The 20,122-nt window shown below is 42.2% G+C and overlaps 1 protein-coding gene across 1 annotated transcript in view; it reads left to right on the top strand.

The window, feature by feature from the left end:
* The first annotated feature begins 4,094 nt into the window (after positions 1-4,094).
* Positions 4,095-20,122, top strand: part of LOC311233167 (uncharacterized protein) — a 28,260-nt gene continuing 12,232 nt past the window's right edge. Inside the window, exon 1 of the mRNA XM_084320059.1 lies at positions 4,095-4,139. The gene's annotated coding sequence lies outside the window, so the exon portion shown is untranslated. The remainder of the gene's footprint in view (positions 4,140-20,122) is intronic.

Genomic DNA, 20,122 nt, shown 5'->3' with positions numbered 1-20,122 from the left:
GGTTTAATTCATATCTGCACAACAGAAAACAATGTGTTGCTATACAGGATGGTAGATCTGAATTGGCAGTACAGGAATGTGGGGTGCCACAAGGCTCAACATTAGGCCCGCTCTTGTTTTCAATATTTATTAATGATCTCTCCTCAATTTTCACAGGTTGTAATACTCAACTCTATGCCGACGACACAGTGATATACACATCTCAAATTACCTTACCTCAAATTCAGTCAACACTGCAATCAAATTTCAATAAACTCGAATCATGGCTCTCGGCTAATAAACTTTTAATCAACAAAACTAAAACTAATACTATGCTCTTTGGGACCACCCGTAATCTTGCATCCAAAACCATTAATCAACCATTTAATATCACTTGTCTGGACGGTACAGAACTGCATAGAGTTGATCACATTAAATACCTTGGTCTATGGCTTGATTCAGAACTCTCATATAAATATCACATTGATAATATTGTTAGAAAAGTCAACTTTAGTGCTGGTGTTCTCTACCGCAACAGAAAATGTTTCACACTCCCTGTCAGAAAGAGACTGGTTCAGCAACTAATTTTACCCATCATGGATTACGCTGACGTAGTTTACCAAACTGCATCCAAAACCAACCTTCTTCCACTAAACACCGGCTATGCAGATTTGCTCTTGGCTGCCCATATTTGACACACCACTGCACCATGTATGAAAATCTTAATTTGCCAGCTCCCACAGTAAGATGACAGCAGCACTGGTTACAGTTCATTTTTAAATGTATTCACTTCAATTATCCGCAATATCTCAAACAGTATATGGACCCTTTCACCTCTATACATCAACTGAGACACTGTGCACAGCTATTTTTTAAAGTTCCAACAAATGTTACTACCTCAGTTGGCAAAAAAGCATTCATGTTCAAAGGTCCATCTGACTGGAATAATCTCCCAGTTCATATTCGAGCTATAACATCCTCACAACTGTTTAAAACTGTGCTGTCCTCTCACCTTGAGATTACTTGTTCATGTTTCCACCAATAATAGTATAACAGATCTTTGAAGCAATAACTTGAATATGTGCTCTGTGTTTTGTTGTTTGGTTGTCTTATGTTCCTCTTGTTTGATGTTGTTTGAACCTGTTTATTATTAATTTTATCTTGTTTTGTGTTTGGTTTTTGTTTGCTTCTTTTGTTTTGTTATGTTTAATACATAATAATGTATGTATTCTGTAAGCTGTGGACCCCCTTGAAAACGAGATGGTTCATCTCAAGGGGTAATTCCTAATAAAGAATTTCAATATATATAGTTAGTGTTACACGTTCAATAACATCAGCATAGTATTTACCCGAACATAGCAAGTAGCAAGCATTACTCCGTTCATAGCTCAGTTCCATTCCGTTGCTCATAGAGCCTTGAGTTGTACCCATTCTGCAATCTGTTAATAAAGTTTTCAATCAGACAAATGTATAGAAAGGCTTTGTTTTATTATAACATTCGTTGCAGTAAAATCATTATGCCTCGTTTGGTCATCTTGCGGAGCGCTGGTAATTTACTAGTGGTCGGCGGGGAGCTAACGTATTAGCTACGGTAAGTTTGTTGTTCTCTCGCTGCAGATCAATGGCGGCAATCTAGGACGTAAAAAACGAATACGCCTTGCTGATTGGTGGTAACAGCAGAGGCGGGTGCAAGCGGTGTGACGTAATTGGCAGAATCGACTGTCAAAAAATTGTTCTGTTGCATTGCATTGGTTGAGAGCTCTGGTTGAGACAATAGTATCCAGCTGCAGCCCGGCAGACCATACTGGGAGAAATAGTATCCAGCTGCAGCCCGACAGACCATACTGGGAGAGAGAGAGTGCTACATGGCATGGTGGAATTAATACCATAACATATTTCTTGATGTTTCCTTTTTTTAAGTTAAGTAAAGAGGCCTATGTTCATATCGGTGAGCACAATTTGTAACACAAACAGAGAGACGTATAGCCTATTTATTTAGGGATGGGTACCGGATTCGGTACTTTTGAGGTACCGAACCGAAACACGTCGGTACTACAGAGTATCGATTCAAGTGAGATACAGAAAAAAAAATTATTATATATATTTTTTTTACCTTTTTATTTACCTTTTTTCTTTTCATGTCAACGTTCACACGCACAATATATGCTTACCTAGGATTTGACTTGATTCAACAACAAAGCAGTCGGAGCAATGGCAAGCCGAAAACTGTCAAAATTGTAGTTATTTGAACTTTGGATTTTTTTTTCACGACGGATTTCTTGAGACTAAAGTACCGAAAAAAGGTACCGTTGGGTACCGGTATCGATTCACAGGTACCGGTACCGTATCGGTTCAAATGTGAAAGGTACCCATCCCTAAATTTAATATTTTATTTATTCATTTTATTATTATTTTATTTGTTGCCATGGCTAAAATAATAGTCAAGCATAGGGCTAAAACATTTTCATAAACAATATAATTTTGTTATTTGGTTATAATAAGGGCTTTTCTATGCATTTGTCTGATTGATTGATTGAAAGCTTTATTGACAGATTGCAGAGTGGGTACAGTACAGCTCAGTGGACTGGAGGATGAAGACCAGAAAAAGACTTTCGGCTTTTTTACATAAGGGTCCTCCATTTTCAATTCATCAAAACATTTAGAGACATACAAATATACAGTAGTTTCATAATAATAATAATTACAAAAAAATTACAAAAAAATAATATATATATAATTTTTTTATAAAAAGAATTTGCCACAAATATCGGTATCGGCCGATTGTGTTAGTTGAACTATCGGTATCGGTGGCAAATTTTCATATCGGTGCATCCCTACTTCAAATTATACTGTGATATAAATTTGAGACCATACCGTCCAGCCCTACTAGAAGTGCTCTGGAGGCTCAGGTAGCTGCATATTTGTACACTGCAAACAATTAAATCTTATCAAGTGAAAATATCTTGTATTTGGTACAATAAATCCAATATTTTGTAGAATTATCGTGGATTATCTTATTCCACTGGCAGATCATTTGGCTTATTATTTTTCTTGATTTTGGTCAATTTATCTTGTTTTAAGAAAATGTTAATCTTGTTTTTTAAAACAATATTACATTGACCAAAATCAGAAAAAAGCTAAATTATTGTACCAAATACAAGATATTTTCACTTGATAAGATTAAATTTGTTTGCAGTGTAGTTGTAATCAGGGTAAAAGTCAAGATTAATGACATGCCTCAACACTTAAATGTACACTATTTGTATTGATTTAATAGATGATAGATTTAATAGATTTAATGATTTAATAGATACTATAAATAGAGAACATAGACATAGATACATTGATGCTGAGACGCATACAAGGGGCCAGATGGTCTCCCTGCAGCCTGTTCCTCCGGTCAGTTTTCACCTGTAAATACAGAATGAATCACTAGACTATAAGTGGGGTGAGATTTGTGGCAAGTCAAATAACAAATCTGATTACAAATGACTAGGGCTGACCATGACTAGTCGAATAGTCGACTAATCAATCGAAAGGAGCCATAGTCGACTGCCAACCTCTTAGTCGAATGCACAATATATATATTTTTTTGTTCACTCTTTCCAAAAGCAAAGAGGCCTATAAGCGTGGCTAATGCTAATGGCGCACATACCAGCAATGCTAACTGCCTAAGAAAATGGGCACAGAGGCACTGAAAGAGGATTTCACCTGTCTAATGAACACACTAGACAAATATCAAGATGTATCCATCTGGTGGACCAATTGCATGCTTTCGCAGAGGACAAGAAGCCTTCAGTCGAGTCCTTCAGACATTAAGCACACCCCACAGCCCAAATGGAATGATGATACTTTCTTTTTTAAAGAACAATAATTTATTTTTTGTCTTTTATTCAGTGTATATATGTGCACATGTGTATGTATATTTGTATGTATATATTGATATGTGGGATTTTGGACCTCAGGAAGACTAGCTGGTGCCATTGGCATCAGCTAATGGCGATCTTTTTTAATAAACAAATGGAAATATGACTGTTCTCTCAGTTTCAGAAAAGGACACGGACTGGTTTGTAATCCAAGGTTATGAGGAGCTTGGAGAGAAGAGTGGAGCTAAACTACAGACAAGACTCTTGGAAATCCCGCTCAAAAGATTGTCAGCGGTAAGATGGGGAAGAAATATTACATTGGGAGTTGTTTTGCATAATCCATTTGCTGATTTTATATATAAACTTTTACATGATAAAAATATAGGTATACTGTATTAAAAAAATGTATAATAATAATTGCTTGCCTAGTCTCGTTCTTGGCTGGGTCTTGCTTAACTAGGCTTGCCTAGTCTTGTTCTTGGCTGTGTCTTGCTTAACTAGGCTTGCCTAGTCTTGTTCTTGGCTGTGTCTTACTTAATTAGGCTTGCCATGTCTTGTTCTTGGCTGGGTCTTGCTTAAAGCCCAACTTGCAGGTTAAACCCTACTCTTCAATTATGGGTAGTTTACATCATTGGTATCTAATTTCATTATTTATTTTTTTCCATTTGACGCCGGAAATGCCACTCAGAAAGAGTTAAAAAGGTCCACGCACGAATAACATGCACACGCAAATCAAAAAAGCTTATCAGAGCTATCAGGGCCATGACGTCACGTCAGGTAAAGGAGTTTTGACTAGTGCAGAAAGCTATTTCCTTGATCCAAATGGACGCCTTACAAGACGCAAATGGGTTTAATCATCTGAGACTTTGATGGACCAGCTACAACTGGTTGAAACAAGGTAGTTATAATGTTTTTAATGTCGTAAAAAAAGAACTACATTTACCACTAGGCAGCCTGTTGTTCAGTACAGCAGCGCTACTGGTCTGTGGGCTGTCGCCTTATCCCCGCGTCATAGTATCAAGCTGGCTATATAGCTCTGGCTAACGTTACCCCGCTAACGTTAGCTTAGCATTATATCTACTGTCGTGCATGTAAAAGAGTTTTGGGAACGAGTAAAATGTGTAGGTCCTCTTCTCAGACCTGTGGGGCAAAGCACTGCACACACACCATTTTAAATCGGGTGATGTTAGGAGTTTCGAGAATGCTGGCTAGCAAGCTATGCGCCCCGGCATGTTGATACGATAGTAGCCCCTTTAGCCCCACTCGGTGCATCAGTGACGATAGCTATGAGCTAACTAACGCTACAAGCTCAAACACCTTATAACTACTACTATTGTCGTGTCCATAAGTTCCCTGGCATAATACTTGGTGAGGACAAAGGTATACAAAGAGGAGAGAACCATTTTAAATCGGGTATTCATGCCGGCTGGCAAGCTAGACGTCGGGGCATGTTGTTAGCACAATGGCTACCAAGCTAAGCTAAGCTACGTTAGCTAACTTAGCTAGCTTCTAACGGTGTATACACAATATGTACAACGACACAATGATTTTCATTATTACAAATATGGTAACGTGGTTGTGGCTTTTACAAATAGTGGTTAGCTTTAGAGATGGATGGCTATGATCACGGAGCAATAGTGTTGTTAGGTGAAACAGATCATTCATTACTCCTCAGCTAGTAGTAGCAAGGCTCTCTGCCTGCCACTAGCTGTGTGTGACTCTCAGAGCCGCTGCTGCCCTGTACCTCGTCTGACGTCAGCATTAGGATGACACACTCATGTTATTGATCCATGGATTAAAATATCCACGTGTGTGGTGATTGTGTTGGGCAGACAAAATGTTTGATAAAAACGCTAAAACTGGGTCAATTTCAATAATTTTTTTTCCTTCTTCATGAAAGTCACCGTTGGCCTAGTCCACATTGTTTATTGAACAAAAATACAACCTGCAAGTTGGCCTTTAACTAGGCTTGCCTATTCTTGTTCTTGGCTGTGTCTTGCTTAATTCGGCTTGCCATGTCTCATTCTTGGCTGTGTCTTGCTTAACTAGGCTTGCCTAGTCTTGTTCTTGGCTAGGCTTGCCATGTCTTGTTCCTGGCTGAGTTGGGCTTGACTGGGTGTTTGTCTGTAGCCTACTGTCTCTTAGAGAGAGAGAGAGAGAGAGGTGTGGAGAGAGACACTCTAACCCAGCGGTTCCCAAACTTTTTTGGCCGTGCACCCCCTGTCACCTCCCGACCTAGCTGAACATACAAACATAAAAAATGCAACACAGTCTATTCATAGGTGTACTAAAGGCATCAACATTTAATACAATAAGAACATAAATAATAACAAGATAATAATATAAAATCATATAAATAATCATATATAATAACAATATAAATACTAATAATAATGATAACAGCAGAACATAATATAAAACCATATACATAATATAATAATACTAATAATAGAACACAATAATAATTATAATATAATGGTAGTATATCCTTTGACAATGGTATACAATTCCATAAATGTCTGTAGCTACTGTCGTTGAGGATGACAGTGCAGAGAGAGAGTGACAGCAATCATCAGACTAGTCATTCTAATATGAATTTACATAAGCTAACTTCAAGTGAATGAAATGAATACTAATAATAGAACTGCTGCCCTGAACTTGGCAGGCACAATGTATACAATACAATGGCAGAACTCAACATAAAACCAAACAAATACATAAAATATAACACATGGCACTTTAACATGTAAATAGGCTCTTACAATACATACACATATAGTAGCACTGCGCCAGATAAGTCAAACATCCAGCCTTCTGGCTAAGCTCCCAGCTGAAATGGTATGTTCCTAATCAGTTGCTTTCAAGAATTGCAGCCCAAAGTCTAACAAAAACAGATTGGCCAAGTGCAGTGCAGGAGGTTTGACCTGCAGAAAGAGCGAGGGGGCAGAGAGAGAGGGAGGGGAAGGGGGAGAGAGGGTGATTATCCCCAGTAGGCCTGAGATTAATCATAATTGCAATTACTTGGGTTTGTGTTGTTTTCTTGGTTATGCGGAGTCATGTTCTACCTGCATTTCATTTTAAATTAATATATTAAAACCAGCAGTAACCTGGTAGCAATAATAATATTGATGGTTAATTACTTACCCTTGTTAATGCGACGGATGGCCCTGCATCTGTGCACAAAGCTCTGTGAAGTTTGGTGTAATTGACGAGAGTTTGATTCGCAAGTCCTTCTCGACATCCTGCAGTCGTTGGCGATATTTGGTCTTCACTACTGTGAGAGCAGAGAATCCAGCCTCACACATATGTTGTGGCGAAGGGCATTAACATCTGCACGGCTTGCTTTGCCAGGTCTGGGTATGGGATCATTGCCTCGGTCCAAAAATCCACAAGTGTTTTTCTTTTTAACCGCAGCAGCTCCGTCAGATGACCGGTCGATCAGCTGTTCCTGCTGTTGTAGTGACAGTTGTGGGACAGGAGGAGACACTTCAAATGGGTTGCGAATCCACGTCTGGGCTGCATCCATGGGTGGGAAATGTGCCCGTAGCTGCTCGGCGAGTTGGTTGAGGTGTTCTGTTATTCTTGTTCTTATATTTTCACCCATGACAACTTCGTTTCCCTCCAAGAAGGCATGCAGTGTAGGGAAACACATGAGCATATCCCGGCTCACACAGATAGCCCAGAATCATAGCTTTTTTATCATAGCTTCGATCTTGTCCTGTGTGTTGAACAGTGTAACACTGAGTCCCTGTAAACCTAAATTCAGTTCATTCAGAACCGAAAATATGTCAGCCAGATAGGCAAGCTTCTGCAGAAAATCCTCGTCATGCAGTTTGGAGGCCAGGTGGAGCGGGTTGTCTTCAAAGAATATTTGAAGTTCATGTCGCAGTTCAAACAGCCTCGTCAACACTTTGCCTCGCGACAACCAGCGCACCTCAGTGTGCAAAAGCAATGCTGTGTGATCGCTTCCCATCTCGTTGCACAACACTGTAAACACCCTTGAATTTAGTGGACGAGCCTTGATGAAATTAACAATTTTCGACATAACAAGAAATCCTCCTTCACGGTTCCTTCAAAAATGTAACGAATGTACACCAACAGATTGGCCAGATTTGCCACATCAGTGGACTCATCTACTTGGAGAGAATAAAACTCACTGTTATTCACGCGACTGACTAATGTAGCCAGGATGTTTTCGGACATCATATCGATGCGTCGTGACACCGTGTTGTTGGACACCGGGATCATATCCAATTTTTTTGCTTCTTTCTCTCCAATCATACATTCAACCATATCTTTGGCAATTGGCAGGCACACGTCTTCCACAAGTGTGTGAGGTAGTCCCTTTTAGAAATTCTGTAACTTGCGAGATAAGAAGCCTTTAGTGCCTTTTTGGTAGCTCCACCACATGAATGAAACTGGAGTTTATTTTGTCTGCCTTTCAAGTCCTCCTTGAAAAATGCAAGGGGTTCTTTAGTAACTTCGGCATGCTTAGTCGTTAAGTGGCGACGTAGATATGAGGGCTTCATGCTGCTGTTAGATAGGACGTCACCGCACATCACACACTGGGGATCTGGGTGATCCACATCACCAATCCAAGTGAAGCCCAGACACAGATAATTTTCATCATATTTCCTTTTTCTTTTTCCAGTCTGTCGCCCAGTCTCGTCTTTTTTTACCCTGTTTTCTTGGTGGAGGGCCAGGCTGTTGTGTCTGTGCTCCACACACCCCCATTTCACTGTCACCGTCATCACTCTCTGTCTCCACTCCAACTCTGCTCTCCGCTTCTCTCACCTCCAATTCCTCCTGTCCTCTTTCATTACTTTTATTGACTTTAGATTCACCTGACAGTTTCCCTGTTTTTAGCCAGCTCTGCATGTTGTGAGTGCCACAATAAGCTGGTCCCACGCTTTTGGCAGGAAGTTATTAAGTGCATTGCATATTAAGTGCACTGTCATCGACTCACGCTCGCCACTGTATGTGTCGGTCAAGGTACTGGGACATATGCCCATATTAGGAGACCCGAGGAGACTCCAGGCAGAGCGGAGCGCATCAGCACAGATGAAGCGCACCTGCATGTGTCAGACTCGCTCGAGACATTATTGTTTATTATTATTATTATTTAAAACGTACGTTTTTTTTATTAAAACGTTTCTTGAATTTCATGATTTACACAGTGAAAATCCCCATTTGAAATTATGTATATTAGTTATACATTTATTAGTAAAATAACTCCATTAGCCTTTTCATGGCACGCACCACCTAGAGGGCGCTCGCACACCACAGTTTGGGAACCACTGCTCTAACCAAACACACTCAGTTTAGTTTGCGCAGCATACTTTGATAGTGGGATGTACAATGTACCCCTGTTGTGTACCCTTTTTTTTTTTTTTTTTTTTTTTTTTTGTCTTTTTCCCCCTCCATTTTCCTCCGATTTTCTCCCATCCCAATGTTAGTCGTATGCCAATTCCCAGTCCCTTCCTGGTCGCTGCGCACTTACCCCCCACAGTCAGATCATCTGGGAGAGTGGAGGCTACCACGTGCTTCCTCCAACACACGTCCAGCCAATCACCGCTTCTTTTCACCTGGCAGCGCGGACTCTCATTGAGAGGGCGTAGCGCGTGGGAGGACCACACTATCCCCCTCACGTCCAATCCGCGCTTAGCAGGCGCCCCGACCGAACTGTAGGAGTCGCTGTTTACAACGACCCGGACCCACCCCGCCAGCTTCTCCCACCCTCTGATACAGCCAATTGTATCAGTGCAGACGGCCAGCCAAGCTGGTGACAACCCCGGAGCTGTGAGCTGGATTCGAACAGGCAAATCCAGCTCAGCTCCGGGGCTGGTGACGAACGCAATCTCCGCTCGGCCACCTAACCGCCTACGTTGTGTACCTTTTCTAACACATCTCAGACCAAAACCCTGCTCAGAGAGATTGGTGTTGGATTATTCCTGATTCTTGGACGATTAGTCGGTTAGCTAAGATACATCCAAATAAATCAAGCAAATCAATAACAATTTTAGATTGTGGTTGAGGCATCATCTAGCCATAATATCTGTTCTAGTGAGTGTAAACACTAGGGGTGCACCGATATGAAAATTGGCCACCTATACCGATACCGATTGTTCAACTAACACAATCGGCCGATACCAATACCGATACTTGTGGCAAAAAATAAGTATTTGTAATTTTTTTTAATATTTTTTTTAATGTTTTATTTTAAATTTTTTTTAATGAAACCACTGTATATTTGTATGTGTATGTTTGTATTTGTAGGCCTCTTTACTTACTTAAAAAAAGGAAACATCAAGAAATATGTTTATGGTATCACTATCCCTCTCCCAGTATCGTCTGGCGGCCTGCAGAGGGATACTATTTTCTCAACCAGAGCTTTCAACCAATGCAATGGAACCATTTTGATTGACAGTCGATTCGGCCAATTACGCCACACCGCTAGCACCCACCTCCTGCTGTTCTTACCACCAATAGACAAGCGTTTATTCATTTTCTGCTTTGGGGCATGCCGCCATTGATCTGCTTGCGAGAATGCGAGTCAAACTCAGAACCACAACAAGCTAATACGTTAGCTGCCCGGCAGTGCCCGCCGACCAGCGCGCTCCACAGGATGGCCAAACGAGACACAATGATTTGACTGCAACAAATGTTATAATAAAACAAAGCCTTTCTATACATTTGTCTGGTTGAAAACTTTATTAACAGATTGCAGAATGGGTAGTTGGGTACGGAATGAGCAACGGAATGGAACCGAGATATGAACGGCTTGCTTGCTATCTTCGGGTAAATACTATGCTGATGTAATTGAACGTGTAACTAACTATATAACGTTAATGCCACAAAACGAATGTTTGTGTCATTTTAACAGCAGATACTTTCTTAAATGCCATCCTCCCGACAGAGCGGTGTTGATGGGGAGCTCTGATGGGTTCGCTTGGTTGTGTTATTAGCATTGAACAGCTAACCGAAAGCTAGCGTTAACTAATGTTAAAGGTTTAGCCATAACGTTACGTTGGCTAAAGTTGGGGCTATTCATAATCCAGCAATAATGGCTGCAGACCTGCAAGCAAAGTACAGCAAGTTAGCAAAGGAGTATTCCAACGTAAATCACATTTTCACCAGTAACATTAGTCTTCTGCCTCCCGGTAGCTCATGCTAGCGTCGTCACTGAGCGACCACCTCGCGTACACAATTAATGACATGTTGTGGACAGCTATATCGGTGACAATGTTTAGCTTTTAGTGCCAAATGATAAGAGTCTGAAGCGGAGTCTCAAAAGAGAATGTTGAATATTTAGTAGTAACTTTGATGCAGTAGCTTGTGTGTGTGTGTGTGGGGGTAGTTGGGTACGGAATGAGCAACGGAATGGAACTGAGCTATGAACGGACTCAGAGTAATGTCTTGCTGCTATGGGTAATAATAATATGCTGATGTTATTGTCCGTGTAACACTAACTATATAACGTTAATGCCACAAAACGAATGCCTTGTTAATCATAAGTAGTAACTTTGATGCAGTAGCTTGTGTGTGTGTGTGTGTGGGGGACGGCGGGCGTTGTGCAGGTAGGTCGCGAGTGAACTTTTTTTTTTTTTGCCTTTTGACGCTACACAAATTGATGGTTATTTATCGGCGACTGCTATCGGCACATTTGAGCTTATAGGCCGATAGCAGTCAACAAGGCACTTATCGGCCGATACCGATACCTGACCGATATATCGGTGCACCCCTAGTAAACACTTCTACTTTTAACAATACAAGTCAGGGTTCTGAAGTGGTGTTTTGACTTTTGTGTCCGAGAGAATTAGAAAATCAGAGCGGTTTTAACTTTAAAGCCCAACGGTCAAATCTGGTTCGGATAAGAGTGTTACTTTATCTCTTTCTAATGTGTGTGTTAAATGGTGCATTTATATAGCGATTTTATCCAAAGCGCTTTGCGATTTTGTTCCTCACATTCACCCATTCACACACCGACTGTGCAAGGTGCCAACCTGCTCATTGGGAGCAATTAGGGGTTACGTTTTCTTGCTCAAGGACACTTTGACATGCTCCCCGGGAGGAGTGGGCATCGAACCGGGAACCTTCCGATTACCAGACGACCACTTTACCTCCTGAACCACTGTCGCCTCATGTTAGAAGTTGAGTTGGAATTCAGAATCAATACTATTACATGCAATTCACGGTCATGACCTGAAACTAGGGATGCACGATAATTATCGGGCCGATATCAGCAATTATGACATCATCCAGATAAACCTGATAACATTATTGATAGCTCCGATAGTATATAATACATTTTTTGGTTAAAAGAAATGCGGTGTGGGTGGATTGGGATGAAGGCCGTTTGTTTTTTCTGTAGGCTCCTCCCGTTTTGCCAGTACTGTGGTACGACTGATAGCGTGTGGTTTAGGAAGAGGGAGTTTTTCACAAATCCAGCGCTCCCTTTCTCATGACGTAGTTTCAGAAGCAGCACAGATGGTAAACAAACATGGCGTCGTCGGTAGTGTGGGACGTTTTCAAAGTTTCAGAGGAAAACAGTTTGCTTGCTATTTGTAACAAATGCAGAAGTTCCACGAGGAGGGAAAGGGGAGACAACCTAATAAGTCACCTGAAACATCACCACCGCTACGATGGTGTATTAAAATCCGACGACGGCGCGCAAGCAGCTAAAGGATAAGCTGCTGCAAATCCAAAGCCAGCTGCAAAGGAGCCGGCGGCATGTAGTCTTTTACCAACACACTTGCAGTTCGCGAACCGGCGCGGCTTGTACCTATTGACGAGGCGTTTGCAAAATTAAAAACATTTGACAGAGATGATTTGTTTGGTTTATTGAATTCTTTTTGAGGCGTGCTGTCCTATAAATGCCAGGTAATAGTTGTTTCATGCACCAAGACCACAACAGTCTCCTCTCCTATAGCGTCAAATGTTTTATAGCACAATACCTGTTGGTTTTTAGTTCACTCATTGTTCAGGAAACACATTGTTAATGACATTGACGGATTGTGAATTTTGTGATTGACTCAAATTATATTTATTTGGAAAATAAATAAACTTTATTTGAAGAGTCAAAACTGTTCTCTTGGCTTTGTTTTGTTCATAGTAGTAACGCTCATGTCATGATAAATCTGGTTAGGTCAAAACTACAGGAATATACATTAAAGATTTTTTTATAATACAATAAATATATATATATATATATTATCGGGTATCGGTATCGACCTTGAGGAGCAGAAAGTTATCGGTATCGATATCGGGGTCAAAAAATCAATATCGTGCACCCCTACCTGAAACTATGAATGAATTATCATTGTATTTATATAGTGCTTTTCTAGACACTCCTAGCACTTTACAGTGTAGGATGTAAATGGCCTCCTTCACCACTGGGTAGCACCCAACCTTGGGCTACAGGCTCAATGGCTGCGAGACAGTGACTGGCACCAGGCACACATCACACTACACAATGGCTGAAAGGCTCAGGAAACGGGGATTGATACCAGCCAATTAAGCGGAAGTGATGATGGGGTGGCCTTGATGTCAGACCAGGTGGGTTTGTGGGACTGGAGTTTTGGGAGAAACTTTGTGGTCTTGGTTGACCAGGTGGAGAGAGTTGGTCTGTTTGACACTGTGGTCTTGTTTGACCAGGTGGAGAGCATTAATAATACACTTTATTTGTATAGCACCTTTCATACAAGAATTGCAGCTCAAAGTGCTTCACAACAGAAAAAAGACACAAAATGAGCACATAAAGTGCAGACATATAAAAATCAGTTTTTCACATTATGATCTAACATCCCAATAGGCCACCTTGTTTATTGTTTACTTAATAATTTGGTTTGTATCTCCTTCTCTCTCTCCGTGCTTCAGCCCTCTTCTGTCTCGCACGTCGCCCACGTCCTCGATACTGTTGTTATGTATGACAAGTTCCTTAGTTTTACTTACATTCATCTCTAAGGAACTTTCTTTTCACCAGTTCAGGAGAGATGACACGTGGTCCCTGTATGGACCCTCTCATGGTCCCTGTATGGACCCTCTCATGGTCCCTGTATGTACCCTCTCATGGTCCCTGTATGTACCCTCTCATGGTCCCTGTATGTACCCTCTCATGGTCCCTGTATGTACCCTCTCATGGTCCCTGTATGTACCCTCTCATGGTCCCTGTATGTACCCTCTCATGGTCCCTGTATGTACCCTCTCATGGTCCCTGTATGTACCCTCTCATGGTCCCTGTATGGACCCTCTCATGGTCCCTGTATGTACCCTCTCATGGTACCTGTATGGACCCTCTCATGGTCCCTGTATGTACCCTCTCATGGTCCCTGTATGTACCCTCTCATGGTCCCTGTATGTACCCTCTCATGGTCCCTGTATGTACCCTCTCATGGTCCCTGTATGTACCCTCTCATGGTCCCTGTATGTACCCTCTCATGGTCCCTGTATGTACCCTCTCATGGTCCCTGTATGTACCCTCTCATGGTCCCTGTATGTACCCTCTCATGGTCCCTGTATGTACCCTCTCATGGTCCCTGTATGGACCCTCTCATGGTCCCTGTATGTACCCTCTCATGGTCCCTGTATGGACCCTCTCATGGTCCCTGTATGTACCCTCTCATGGTCCCTGTATGTACCCTCTCATGGTCCCTGTATGTACCCTCTCATGGTCCCTGTATGGACCCTCTCATGGTCCCTGTATGTACCCTCTCATGGTCCCTGTATGGACCCTCTCATGGTCCCTGTATGTACCCTCATGGTCCCTGTATGGACCCTCTCATGGTCCCTGTATGTACCCTCTCATGGTCCCTGTATGTACCCTCTCATGGTCCCTGTATGTACCCTCTCATGGTCCCTGTATGTACCCTCATGGTCCCTGTATGGACCCTCTCATGGTCCCTGTATGTACCCTCTCATGGTCCCTGTATGTACCCTCTCATGGTCCCTGTATGTACCCTCTCATGGTCCCTGTATGTACCCTCTCATGGTCCCTGTATGTACCCTCTCATGGTCCCTGTATGTACCCTCTCATGGTCCCTGTATGTACCCTCTCATGGTCCCTGTATGTACCCTCTCATGGTCCCTGTATGTACCCTCTCATGGTCCCTGTATGTACTAGGCTTGGGCGGTATCATTTTTTTCATACCGTCATCAGGGGAGGAAACTAACTTTTTGGCTTACCAGCCAACTGACGAGTATCTGATTTTTTTTACCAGCCAAACAGATTTTTTACCAGACAAAAAAAATCGCTAATTGTGATAATTACTTCTTTGTATGTCAAGCCGCGTCAATGTTGTGTATGCATCTGGGTAGGCACACTGTGCCTTTAAGACAGCACGGTGGTCTTACGACAGTGCTGTGAAGTACCGTCAAGTGTTGTGGTAACGTCAGTTGGGTTGGTGTGCTGTTGTGCACAGTGCACTGGTTGAGCTAGCCCCTTTCGTGACTGCGATGTGCAAGCCAGGGGCTTTTGAGCATTAAATAAAATGTCTAACCTTACGTCGTAGTCCGGTGATTTTTTGGAAACATTATAGTCATAACAGATACACCTAGCTGGCTGCTTTGAGCACACAGGGCTAACGTTAGCTAGCAAGCAGCTATAGCTAAACGCTAACTAGAAGCTAACCACTGTATACAGTTCCAGTAGACTAACATTACACCTCTGTGATTTAAATGTGTCCGCGGGTTGGCCAGTACTGCGCAAACGTTTATTAAACATTATATGTCCGCGGGTGGTCTTGTGCAGTGCTCTCGTGGCACTGTCAACTAAAGCGAACACTCAGAAGACGCGCACCGTTTGCCAGTGCAGTGATTGCAGAATGTTTTATTTTTTTGTATACTCGCCAGCAGGGGAGGAAACTAACTTTTTGGCTTACCAGCCAACTGGCGGGTATCTGATTTTTTTACCAGCCAAACGTAAAAAATACTAGCATTTGGCCAGTAAAGTGGCCTAATTTCCTCCCCTGACCGTCATACTCTGATGACCTAATACCCCGGTATACAGTATATGACGGTATGACTTTCATTTTCATCAGCGGAGGGGGGGGGGGGGGGGCGTGGACCCTCTCATGGTCCCTGTATGTACCCTCTCATGGTCCCTGTATGGACCCTCTCTCATAGTATCCCTCTTCTTCAGTAAGGCAACAAGGCCATATTATCCTGTGTTGTTGAGCGTAGTGACATCAGATAGACTTCCATTAACACGGACCCGTTGAGGGCGGTCAGAGAGGAAGTCTCTGATCAGATGGATGATATCTCCATTTACCCCTGTGTCAATAAGTCTGAATGAGAGAGTATCTGCATGGTGTTAAAAGCAGATCTCAGGAAGTAGTCGTTGCTGGGATTCTTTGATGATCTGTTGGGTGTTGTGAGCCCAGGTGAGGTCCTCACTGGGTGCTCTCACTCCAGCAGGGCTCCGGTTCAAGCTCCTGCTCCGCTTTGTCATCAACGGGGGGCGTTACTCAGGCGGAGGTAAACTCAACCATATGAACACGACTGTGGCAAAATGTGCCGTATATAAAACTGCTTCAGAGGTTCGGCATTGCACCATGCTGATCCACTCAACAGGTAGCGATCTCAAGATGAGATCCGATTAAAATGTATTGTCATTATTAGAGATGTCCGATATTATCGGCCTACCGATATTGGCATTAAAATGTAATATTCGGAAATGATCGGTATCTGTTTAAAAAAATTTAATTAAAAAAATCATTTAATGTAACCTGTAACTGAGGGGTACAATTCCCTGACTGTATTGAATAAGTATGGTATCATTAAACCACTACTGAGTTATGTACATTACTACTGGCCATACAGTACACATGTATATGAGATGAACACCCACACAATAACACGGCTTAACAAGAAAGTACTGTTTATAATAATATTTATTAGAAGAGCACCAAGATTATCTTACATTTATTAAGATTGAGAGTTGCGCTTGTAAGGCGAAGAATGTGCATGAATAGGTCAAGAGCGTAAGTCCATGAGCATATTACGAAGGGGATAATTAATACCACCTGTAGCATAAGAATTATATATGGTACACTAGTAGGTCAGCTGGAGATACTAAGGGGGTTCCCTCCGGTTGTAAGCCAGCAGGGGAGAGGATTTGTCGGTAGCAAAAGTCTGGATCAACGAGGAATAAGGAGACTCCAGGTACAGGAGACAGTGCAATAATCCCTTGATCCGTAGACAAAGCAACAGCTATTCTCCGGTGTGCAGTGCCGCATGGAGGAAAGCTAGCCAGCCTCAGAGTCCTAGAGGCGGGCTCGACGGTGCTCCTCACAGGGTAAATCCCACACGGTAGTGGGGGTAGACGATTCTCTGCTCCAACAGCCACAGGACCAAAGCATTATAATCCAGCCGAAAAGGGCTCTGTAGTCGTCGGTGTAGGTTATCCAGTGTACATATCCACACGGTTCTCGTCTAGGGCTCCTCGGATGACGGCACAAGGTTAGGCCGCCCAGCCTGGATAAGCACACTAGCTCGGTACGATGAAACGTTGGTAATGCTGGTCACTGTAGAAAGGTAGCCGCACGATACACTATACATAATAGACTATTACTTAATAATAGAATAGGTCGAACTCGACGATACAGCGTTAAACTCTGACACTTCAGCTATCAATTCGCACGCGGTCTCAAGGCTCTATTTCGGGGCAAAACGGGCCCACTTCACAGCACGTTGTATCGTGGTGTGAGGCTTCAACTTGTTACGGTAACTAACTGCTGTATCCACCTGCGACGTATTTATACGTAAGGTGAACAATCTAGTACCAGCCTTATTTCTGTCTCATATTACTGCGCAGAACCGGGCATGTTCAGGCATGTCTTAGCGGTGACTTTGAACTAGACATTGGGGGTATGGCCGTGGCGCCTAGGGGATCGCTGTCCAATAGGAGAACGAATATTATGGTCTGGCCTGTACTAGGTAAAGGGATATTCCGTGTATATGTACAAAGAATATACAAGGGATATCAGGCGATATACAAATACTATACAATATATCTCAAGTAATAAATATATATATTCGGTTTAATCTGACCCTTTGTAACATAACCTTTATTTACCCAGGCAAGCGAGTAAGAACACATTCTTATATACAAAAGCACCCTTACCAAAAAGCTAAAGCCTTTGAGGGAACTGCAACAAAAACAAGGTTATGCACAAGTAAATAAAATAAATAAATTACAGTAGCAATAGTATAGTAATAGAAAAGGGAGAGAAGGAGAGAGAGGGGGAGAAAGGGAAAGTGAAAAGAAAATGGGAGATGCACAGATAATGTTTACATTTAGAAAGCCTTGTTGAATGCATCCAGTGAAATTAACACATCAATGCATGAATGAATGAATGAAAACTTTATTTAACAGATTGCAGAATGGGTACAATACAGTACGGCTCAATACATACAATTTTTAAGGGGATGCAGACCTGAGAAAGACGTTTGTCTTGTTTCCATCAGGGTCCCCCATTTTCAATTCATATAGACATTTATGACATACACAACATACATGACATTTATGGCATAGGGACATATAGGTATTTAGTACTGATACATTTGTGACATAAACGGTATTCAAATATACAGTACTGTTACCCCTAGATCCTGACAAAGTATATATGATGGGGAGGGGACTGTACATTAGGAGGGGGTGGGTGGGTGGGAGAGAAATATACATACGGCGGGGAGGGAATATATACATGCGGTGGGGAGGAGACTGTCTATTTGGAGGTGGTGGGGGTTTTGGGCATTTACGGTGGCCAGTTTCGAATTGCAGCCTCCCGTAGGTGCTCTTTAAGAGCGGTTTTGAATGTGGGTAGTGATTCACATTCCTTTACAGCTTTGGGTAGGGCGTTCCACATTGTTGTGGCATAATTGCGAAACGTGTTTAGTCCCTTGTTTGAGCCGAATCTGGGTTTTACATGATTTGTTGAGCTTCCTCTGGTGTAGTGGTTGTGGTATTCACTGACCTTTGGGAAGTATTTTGACATGTACATGGGTACCCCGGTCGTATAGTGTATCTTGTAGACCAGGCCCATTGCAAGTTGCTGTACTCTGTCGTCTACTCTAAGCCATCCTAGGTTGTCAAAGTGGGCAGGGGTGAGGTGGGTTCTGGGGTTCAGGTCAAGTAGTAGTCTGACCAGTTTGTTTTGTGATGTTTGTAATTTTGTTTTAAGCGCCTTTGAGGTGCTTTGGTACCATGAGGTGCATGCATAGTCGTAGTACCCTTGAATGAGTGCTCCTGCCAGAGTCTTCAGGGTATTCTTGTTTACCAGAGAGGAGATTCGGTACAAGAATCTAGTTCGTTGGTTGACTTTTTTTTATTACATTGGATGCCATTTTGTCACAGGAAAGATTTGCCTCTAGGATGGAACCCAGGTAGGTAATTTCGTCTTTCCTTGTGACAATATTGTCACCCACTGTAACTGAGAAGCCGTCGGTCTTGCTGAGCTTGTTATTTGAACCGAAGAGAATGGACTCTGTTTTGCCCATGTGTAATGATAGTTTGTTATCAGCGAGCCATATGCAGATTTTTTTATTGTCAAAAGTATACATAATGTTGTGTTAATTTAACGACAAGAGATATGTGATGTTAGTTACCTGAAATATATCAGTATCGGTTGCTAGGTATCGGAAATGAAGAGTTGGACAATATCGGTATATGGAATATCGGTAAAAAAGCCAATATCGAACATCCCTAGTCATTATACAGCACAAGTACAATACACCATCTAACCAGAGTGGATAAAGAAATGCTCCAGAAATAAATTAATTAATGAAATAAAAAAATAAACGTGTGTAACCGATTTGAACCTGGGACCATAGGATCGACAGGCAGTGGCACTAACCAGTTGAGCTAAAGGGTCCGACGTTGACTGCAACTGACTAATCCATAGTTTACACTTGTCAAGAGCCAATTGCGCAGACTTCCGGTTTGCAACGTTCTGGTGAGCTGAACACGAGGACAAATGAAGGTAAAGCAACCCCAGATGAAGTAAATACACTGATGGAAAAGACTCAACACGAGGCAATGATGCAACAGGTAGAACAAGCTAGCGGGACGCTTGAAGCCTTTTTACAACGCATCGCCGTTTCCGGGTTCCCGCTTTGCGCTCTGATTGGCCAGGTCATGTGACATGAGCGCCAATCGTGGGACGGCAAGTTTCTACACTGGTTAAGCTTAGGCACTCTTCGAAGTTGGTTAAGGTTAGAGTTTGTCTTAGAGCGTGACGGCAAGTTCTTTTGCCGGTTAAGCTTAGGCACTAATTTCGAAG

Source organism: Notolepis coatsorum, assembly GCF_963971535.1.
Source record: "Notolepis coatsorum genome assembly, chromosome: 8".
NCBI classification, from domain to species: domain Eukaryota; kingdom Metazoa; phylum Chordata; class Actinopteri; order Aulopiformes; family Paralepididae; genus Notolepis; species Notolepis coatsorum.
Note: the sequence above shows the minus strand (reverse complement) of the source record. Positions and strands in the feature narration are given on the sequence as shown.